This window comes from Cynoglossus semilaevis, chromosome 4 (genome assembly GCF_000523025.1).
Source record: "Cynoglossus semilaevis isolate Cse_v1.0 chromosome 4, Cse_v1.0, whole genome shotgun sequence".
Lineage (NCBI taxonomy): Eukaryota > Metazoa > Chordata > Actinopteri > Pleuronectiformes > Cynoglossidae > Cynoglossus > Cynoglossus semilaevis.
The window spans coordinates 6,513,746-6,521,780 of NC_024310.1; the positions used below are offsets into that span (position 1 = coordinate 6,513,746).

The 8,035-nt window shown below is 34.9% G+C and overlaps 1 long non-coding RNA gene across 1 annotated transcript; it reads left to right on the forward strand.

Moving 5' to 3' along the window:
* Window positions 1-454: 454 nt before the first annotated feature.
* Window positions 455-5,892, forward strand: LOC103377838 (uncharacterized). The gene is made up of 3 exons (XR_521453.3): window positions 455-854; window positions 947-999; window positions 1,096-5,892. It is a non-coding gene; the product is annotated as an uncharacterized LOC103377838 (long non-coding RNA).
* Window positions 5,893-8,035: the final 2,143 nt, after the last annotated feature.

An 8,035-nucleotide genomic window follows, 5' to 3' on the forward strand; every position in this document is an offset into this window, starting at 1 on the left:
CATGCTGCCAAGTGAATATTTTGTGGTAATATTTTTTGGCTATAGCCTTACCAAACAAATTTTTGGGAAACAAATCCCAAAACAAATCCCAAAACTTTTTACAAAATTACAAAACAATTGTCAAAATCTTTTAGTTTTTTACCAAAAATGATACAAAAGTTGACATTTTGAAAGAAAATTTTAGCAAAGAAAATTAAAAAAAAAAATTTTTTTACATGGCTTTATTTTATGAGATACCTGCAGAAAAAGATACAATTTTAAAAAATAATTTTACAAAGATTTTCATCAATTGTTTTAGTTTTTGACCAAAAATGACAAAATGTTCACATTTTGAAAATATAAAATGAAATTTCAAAAAATTTAGAATTGAGTTTTTTATCGAAATTTTTCAACATATGACCACATTTTTTCAAGTTTAGATTTGAAAATGTTAAAAATGTTTGTATGTACTACATAGAGTAAATAGATTAGTATATGCAGTAGATAGAAGTTTCCATTTCATCTCTGTAGTAGCAGTGGAGCTCTTCTAGTCTACTTTTACACTTCAAATACACGTCAAATTGATGGAAACTTTCATTTTTTCTATATGATACTGTTTGTAAGTATGGCAGCAACACCATTTATGTCTCTTGTTCATTTCCGTGTCTGTTTGATGATCTGTCTCATCACAGCACTATGTCCATACCCACTGCACCAGTCTGAAGGTCAGATGTCAGGCCTTAAAGAAGAGTTCACTGTTCCTGCTGTGGCAGCTCCGACTCCAGGAACGCTCCAGCAGCGTAAACTCAACAGTTTTTCATTAGAGGAACAGAAAATCCTCCTCTCTTTGGACAGACTCAACCACAGATTACACTGTAAGTTACACAACCATGGTAGAAGCTAATGGGCGACAGTGTTGTGATGTAGTGACTTCAGTGCAGGGTAATCTGTCTGCTGCTCTTGGTAGGTGTCCAAGAACAGGGTCCAAATCATGCTCGCACCCAGCAGTTTGTTCTATTAGTAAGTATGAATTAATATAAGGAATTCACTCATCTGACTGTTCTGTCACTGTGTAAATGTTTAAATACTTTTATTGTTTAATTTCATCCCTTTCAGACGAAGGAAATGAAAGTCACAAACCCTGACAATCAAAACACATTGCTGTCAAACAGGAGTGCCCGACAGCTGAGGAAATAATAATATAGACTGTACTTTTATGATAAAGCTGTACTTTTCTCTGAAGTGTTTTCTTTATAATTGGTAACCAAGAACATTTTTACCCTCCAGGACATCTGATCTAATCTCTTTTCAAACCAGTCATGCCTTTGGAGTTTCCTCCAGATGTTTTTATGACACAGTGAAATGTAAAAATGTAAAGAAAGAGCAAAAATCGATTGGATAAGAATCCAATGTAGAAAATGTATTTTACTATAATATTAGTAGTAACCTATAACCTATTATAAAACATAGATTATGATTTTATATCAAATTGAAAACACAGTCTGGTTAGTCTCTCATGTTTTTCAAAAAAGTGTGTCTCAGGCAGTCAGTGGATATCTTTCTAGGTATTTTTCTCACATTGGAAATATCTTTTGGTTATCTTTCTATTATTTATGTTATCCCTGTGTTAACTTTAAGGTCTTTGGCTAATCGTTAGCTTTTGGTTTGTGTCTCTCTCTGCTTACCTATGACTATGTAAGTTGGCTCTTAGTTCATCTTCACCTTTTGTATTTATATTTTTATGAGCAACATGTCCTGCTTGGTGATAGCTAATCCTTCATCACCGTTTAAAGGTAAATGGTCAGACTGGACAGGTTCTTTGAAAACTGACATTCCATTTAGACTTCAAAGAACCATAATACTTTTCAAAAAAATGTCCAAATACGTCTCCTCAAAAGGTTACGTAAGTGCATAACCTAAGGGAAAGATTTCCAAATTTAAAAGCATTTGTATTGCCTGAAATTCATACATAAGATAATTTCGAATGCATCACTAATGTTATTTTTGGCTCTCTTCAGACAAAGCTGTCTCTCATCTGTAATCTTACAATCCTTTTGAAAGTCTGTGATTTATTGCCTTTGGAAAAAAAACACAACAAAACACAAAGGTATGTGTTCAGTCATTAGTATTTACTTGGTTTACTACTACATTTTGGTTTTAAAGCACTACAGGACATCTACTCTATGCACTTTACAGTTTGAAGTGACTGTGCAAAACACAATGGCTTCGTTTTTTTTTGTCTTATAGTTCAAGACATTTTGCACCTTTATTTCCATTTTGTCCTAAAACTTTAATTTCACATTATCTGTTTTGAGACCGCACTGAAAGAGGAGAGTTGTCAGTGTTGAGTGATAAATTGCCAGGTTGTTAGCTACTTGTCCCTGTTTCCTCTGTCAACGCAGCGGTCAATAAAGTGACTGAGGAGCGGAAGTGGTTCATAAAAAAAGCGGCGTTGTGAAGGTGTAGCTATGTTTGTCTTTCTTTTACAGCGGCAGGAAGGACAATTATGTCTTGTGCAGTGAGACTCAACTTACTGGCCAAACAAGGAGAGCTTCTGCCACAGGGCCTCCAGCTATTTGTTGTAAATACATCTACGCTGAAATGTGCTCAGGTTGTTGAATAATCCCTAAATTATGAGACATTACAATAAGAACTGGCATCATTTCATCCCAACTGTCAATTACTTCATTGTCAAATGAGAAGGCCGTTATTTAAGGGATCATGTCCGTCTCTCGCCCTTAAAAACGTGCATCAGAAGAAGAAAAAATAGCTGCAGGTATTATTACTGAGAGTTCAACAGCCCCTCCTTCTGCAGCGTGTCTGGTTTTGCCCTTCTATCTGCCTGCTGCAACATGCTGCAGGAGTTAGAGGAGGCCCGAGCTCCTTTCCAGGATCACGTTCCTATAGGTGATGAAATACTAAAGGTTTACCTGCTGCTTCTTTACCTGCATAAACACACCCTTGTTTCCTTTAAGGCAAAAATCAGGACCATGGTGTGATTACCAACCACAGCGTATTCCCACATCATCAAACAAATGATATACAGTACATGGTCCTTAGTGTCTTCATCTGTTCTTGGTGATGTGGGGAAAATGTTCTCTTCCATTTTTAATAATGTCCAGGGCAGAATTTTATGAAATGTTAGCTGTTGTCTTCCTAGTTCTTTTTTTGTTTGTTTGTTTTTTGAAAACCCAAAAAAGCTTCACGCTTTTCTTTTAGCAATATTTGCAATATTGAAGCCTAATTATATCTTTAAACTATTTTTAGATACAAATCCATTCATTTAAAAAGTTGGTAAACATCCTAATATCAAGCCAAAGATAGCATTTGTATCACAGTTTGACATGTTAGCTTTTCTTTTTTAGGCAGAAAAACACAGGGAGATTTTTATTATCATTTTTTTATTTTTTATTTTTTTACAGACTAAGAGAATTCACTTTGTTCACCATATATAGTTTAGAAATGTACTCCTGCAATACACTTCAAAACATGTATTTTACAGAAATAAACCTGCAATATGTATAAGCCAGGCGTTAGCATCAGTTACAATTACAAAAAGACTTGCAGGTTATAAATTTTATATAAGCTGCAATTCATGTTTCCTAACCATTTCCCATACTGCAGTATATTGTAATCAGTGCCAGAAAATGATAATAGCTCTTTATTCTAATGCTTTGCACGTTTGTTTTTCAGTGAAAAGACTAATAGCTAAATGTTTTTGTTGGTAATTGACCAACTTGCATATTTTTATACATTTTGTGCCAATTGTTCTTCGAATTTGACTTTTTTGTAGGATGATTTTCCTTACTTACCTTAATTTTAACTACTTTATTTCAGCTTTTTTGGCTGCTTTTCTGAGCATAACTTTTTGCCTGCCCCCCAAAGGCCAGTCATTTCAGGGCTAACCCTGAGTTTTGTTAGGAAGCTTTATGGCTAACTATAACCTTGTTCTGCCTAACTCCTAGTAATTTCCCACATTTCTTTGGACTCTTAAATGCTAAAATTGCACCTATACCTTTTTCTTATAAACTTTCAGTTATATAATTTGTAATTGCAGTTAACAGACAATAGTTGTTCTTGTCGCAAAAGCCTGATGTGTAACTATGCCGCCCCCTAATTAGAAGGAGAAGGAGAATTGTAAATGTCACAAAGGGATTTTATTTCAGCTCCCACTTATATCTGACCTTTTCACTAGTTCTAGTGTAGGATAGCAATACCACCAGCATTCCATTGGAATTGGAACCTGATGGCAATGGAATACACGGGCACAAAATGTAAACCAGCAAATCAGGTGTTATCTGGGCAACATACAGTAGCCTTACAGGCCTAAATAAACTCTCACTGTTTATTCTCCTACAGCTGCCTCTTTCTTACCGCCCCCCTGCACTAACCCCCTCAGCACTCACAGTCATTACACTTCACAATGCTGAGAGTAATGACATTTAAGCCTTTCATCGGCACAACACCCTAAAACTCAACAAGAAAGGGCAAAGAGTGTTGAAAATGAGGCAAGACATTTCCACAGATGCAAGTTTAAGCATGTAGTTTGGTCTGTCGTGAGGCTCAATCTCTCACGAGAATTCTGTCGTGTTTTGTTACGCTTTATTTAACATGCGTGGGACAATCTGTCTGGTCTAGCCCATTCTTTTTTAACCAATAATTACATAGATGCATGTACAATGAAAAATAATAACAGCTTTGTGTATCACTATTAAAAGACAAATCACTAACAGATGTTGATGTCAGTTAAAAATAGATTCGTTTGTATGTGGTAGGAAAAATACTGCACAGTTGGTTTAATGGTTTAATAACTATTCATTATTTTTTTTAAATTAAGAAAAAAAGAATACAAGCAAAGAATAGTAAATTAAAATTGAATCAAAATCTCTAACGACGAGGCTTTGCTTTCATGCCAGCAGCAGTTTCATAGGTTCACATACTCAAAGAGATTTTATTGGATCAGTCAAATTTAAGATTAACCAGTGGCTTCAAAAGCTGCTAATGATTGTCATTGCGGAATAAAACAGAAACAGCTGTGTGGGTGAAGTGATGGCAAAACTTTGAATACTTGTGAGGTCACACTGTCGCAGAAATTAAAATGATTTAATTGCATCAGCTGCGCCTGCTCTGACGAGGTTTTAGAAATGATGATTGATTTAGAAAATGATTTAGAAAAGAATCTTTTTGCTGGAACATAAAGAAACTGCCAGTGTCTCTTATCTGTGTTGAATATTAGAGACATGTTTAATTACTCCAACTGAGAAAATGTAGCTCTGTAGTCAAATCAAAACTTACTTCACCTTACACGTTTATCAACTGTCCAAAAAAGTGTGGACAATAAATGGTATTTATAGAAGGATTGCTGTCCTGTTACCAAACCTCTTACATTGGAACAAGGCCAGCTGACTCAACTCCGCACAGAAATGTAGAAACTGAGGATTGACAGATGAGTGTTGATGAGTGATGACTGTCTGCTGAAAGACCGAGGAGTGGTTCAATCATTTGCATCTATAGCCAACAGTGAAGCCTGATGGTGCTTCCTTGCAGGTTGTATTAGGCAATACTACCAATGAGGGGCTTCACTGGAATTCTTTCTTTAGTAGGACAAAGACCAAAAACACACAAGGGAAGTAAAAAAAAATTCCAAGACAAATTTAAAAACTTTGCAAACATAATATTTTTATATTGACTATGTTTTTCTAAAATATTCTCTATTAAAGTTTAAATATATCTGCCATGGGTGTTTTTAGCATTTTATTTTCTTTGTATAGTCATGGGGATGTCTATTGCACCAGGTCACATCCTACTTCTTTGCCTTATCAACGGAGTGAAATTGACTTCTTTTTAATTATTTTTTTTTTTAGCTTTGGGAAAATAAAATCTGATGAAGCTAGCTTCCAAACATGGTAAAAAGCTTACAAAAACGGGATTAAATTTAAGTTTGATGTTTTTAAAATAATAAATAAATAAAATGTAATTTTTTTGAGGGTTGAGAAACCTCATCAAATCAAACACCCTAGATAAACGATTACGAAAGAACGTGTCCTTGCCAAAGACATGTTTAACTTCAAAATCATTTCCCTCATTTAAAGATATCCTTTTGACTTTTCGACTGTTTTAGTCAGATTTTTTTTCCCTCACACTTTGACATTTCTTCCTAGAGCTGGGCTGTGCATTTCACAACCCCCGGGCCACAACCGGTATGTCCGCCCCTGACGGGCTAGAGGGCAATCATAAATTAAACCATAAATTCAAAAAAGAATATATGCGACACAAACGTCCGGCTTTTATTTTGATTTTTTTATATACATACGGCGTACTTTAAAATTATTACATTTTCGACCTACCTTCATATCAGGATGAATAGTAGTTTTATTATACTGAATGACGTTCCAACAGTTCCCTTGACTTAATTTACAAACCGAATATATAAATACAAATTCGGTTTGTGTACACGAAATTGTTGGTGAAATATAAAATTGTTTCTGAAAGTTGTGCAGATGTGGAAGATGTTAAAATGTTTTAGCATAAAAAATAAGAGTTGTATCTAGTGTGTTGACAAACTATTTCAAATTTTATACGGGACGCGATAAAGGCTTCCCTTTGTTGTGATTACGTTTACTAGTTAGAGACAGAAGGGGGCACTACAGAGCCAATAGCAGCACCCTACGTCACTGTGACCGATAGTAACACGGGAGCAAGGCGTTTGGAACAGACTGTTTCTGCAGCCGCCCTCATCTCAGGAGTCAGCACTGACTGACTGAGTGAAACCGAGTCTGCAGTGGATCCAGTTAAACCCGACTAAGGTCTAGTTGGGTGGTGCCTTCAAGGACACTCGTTGCAGTTCGTCTTTTCTCCGTGTTTGATAGATCGGGACAGTAATGTGAAAGCCAGCACTTTCACCCAAAATATTGAACGAAACCTGAGAGGAACCGCGATTCTCTCAAAAATACAGCCTTATGTTGCGTTCACATCGTTGTGAAACATGACATTCTAGTAATTTCTCCCGATATTTTACCAAGTCGGGAGCTATATTCGAATATTTACAAAACTCGTATTTCTTGACTATGCAAATCTATCGTTTAATAATCTAATTGTTTTGCTGCTTTGTTTTATTTTACTTCCACCGTATATACTAACATGAGTGTACTATTTGATAACAACGGTTCGACTTTAATCTGCTGTTGATACATTTTGTGCTTCTTAAAGTAATTTCTTTGTTTGCTGGTTGAATGTTATATGTCTAGATAATCTGGTTAAGTTATGGTTATCTTTTGGCTTTTTAAAATATTGTCTTTAGGATATTATGACTTGGGCTAACCAAATCACCTACATTTTTTTTAGCTAACATTAACAATTATATTTGGAAATTTTCTGTCAATCTTGTTGTCATTTGTGATGTATTTATACAATTTTGTAAAATGGCCTAAAAGTATTACAAGTATTACATTTTAATTATTTAACAAAACAATTTCTATATTTTATGTTCTGACAATTTTGCTAGGACGTATGCAACTTTATTTATTTGTGCTACAACTTTTAGTAATCTTTTATATCTATATATTAATTATTTTGACTAATACTGTAACTTGTGGTTGTTTACTACAGTTTTGTGAGTCAATTGTGAAGACATTCACGATCTGTCTGTGAAAACAAGGCCATGTAACTAGTATAAATGTTATGATCTATTTGGAGAAAAGCCTTCTCTAAAGTAATGTGATTAAACTTTAGAATAAAATAAATTTTGTTTGCTTGCACTGAAAAGTCTATGAAACAATATGAGTAAAGGGAATCAGTAAATGCCCTATATATGCTGGAGGTCTTTTCAGACCGTCTTGAGGTTTAAAAAGAATGAACAAAATGGAGAATTATTTATAATGTCATGAAAAACAATATCAACCCTGCTGCAGTTTATAAATTGTTTTTCAAATACCCAGTAATGTGTGCATTGATGCAAATCTTTTCAGTGACATGGTTGAATGTGTGTGATTGGCACAGGGAAGCTCTTTAATCTGTCCACTGGGGCTTTTACAGTGTGTGTGGGTATTTAACTGGG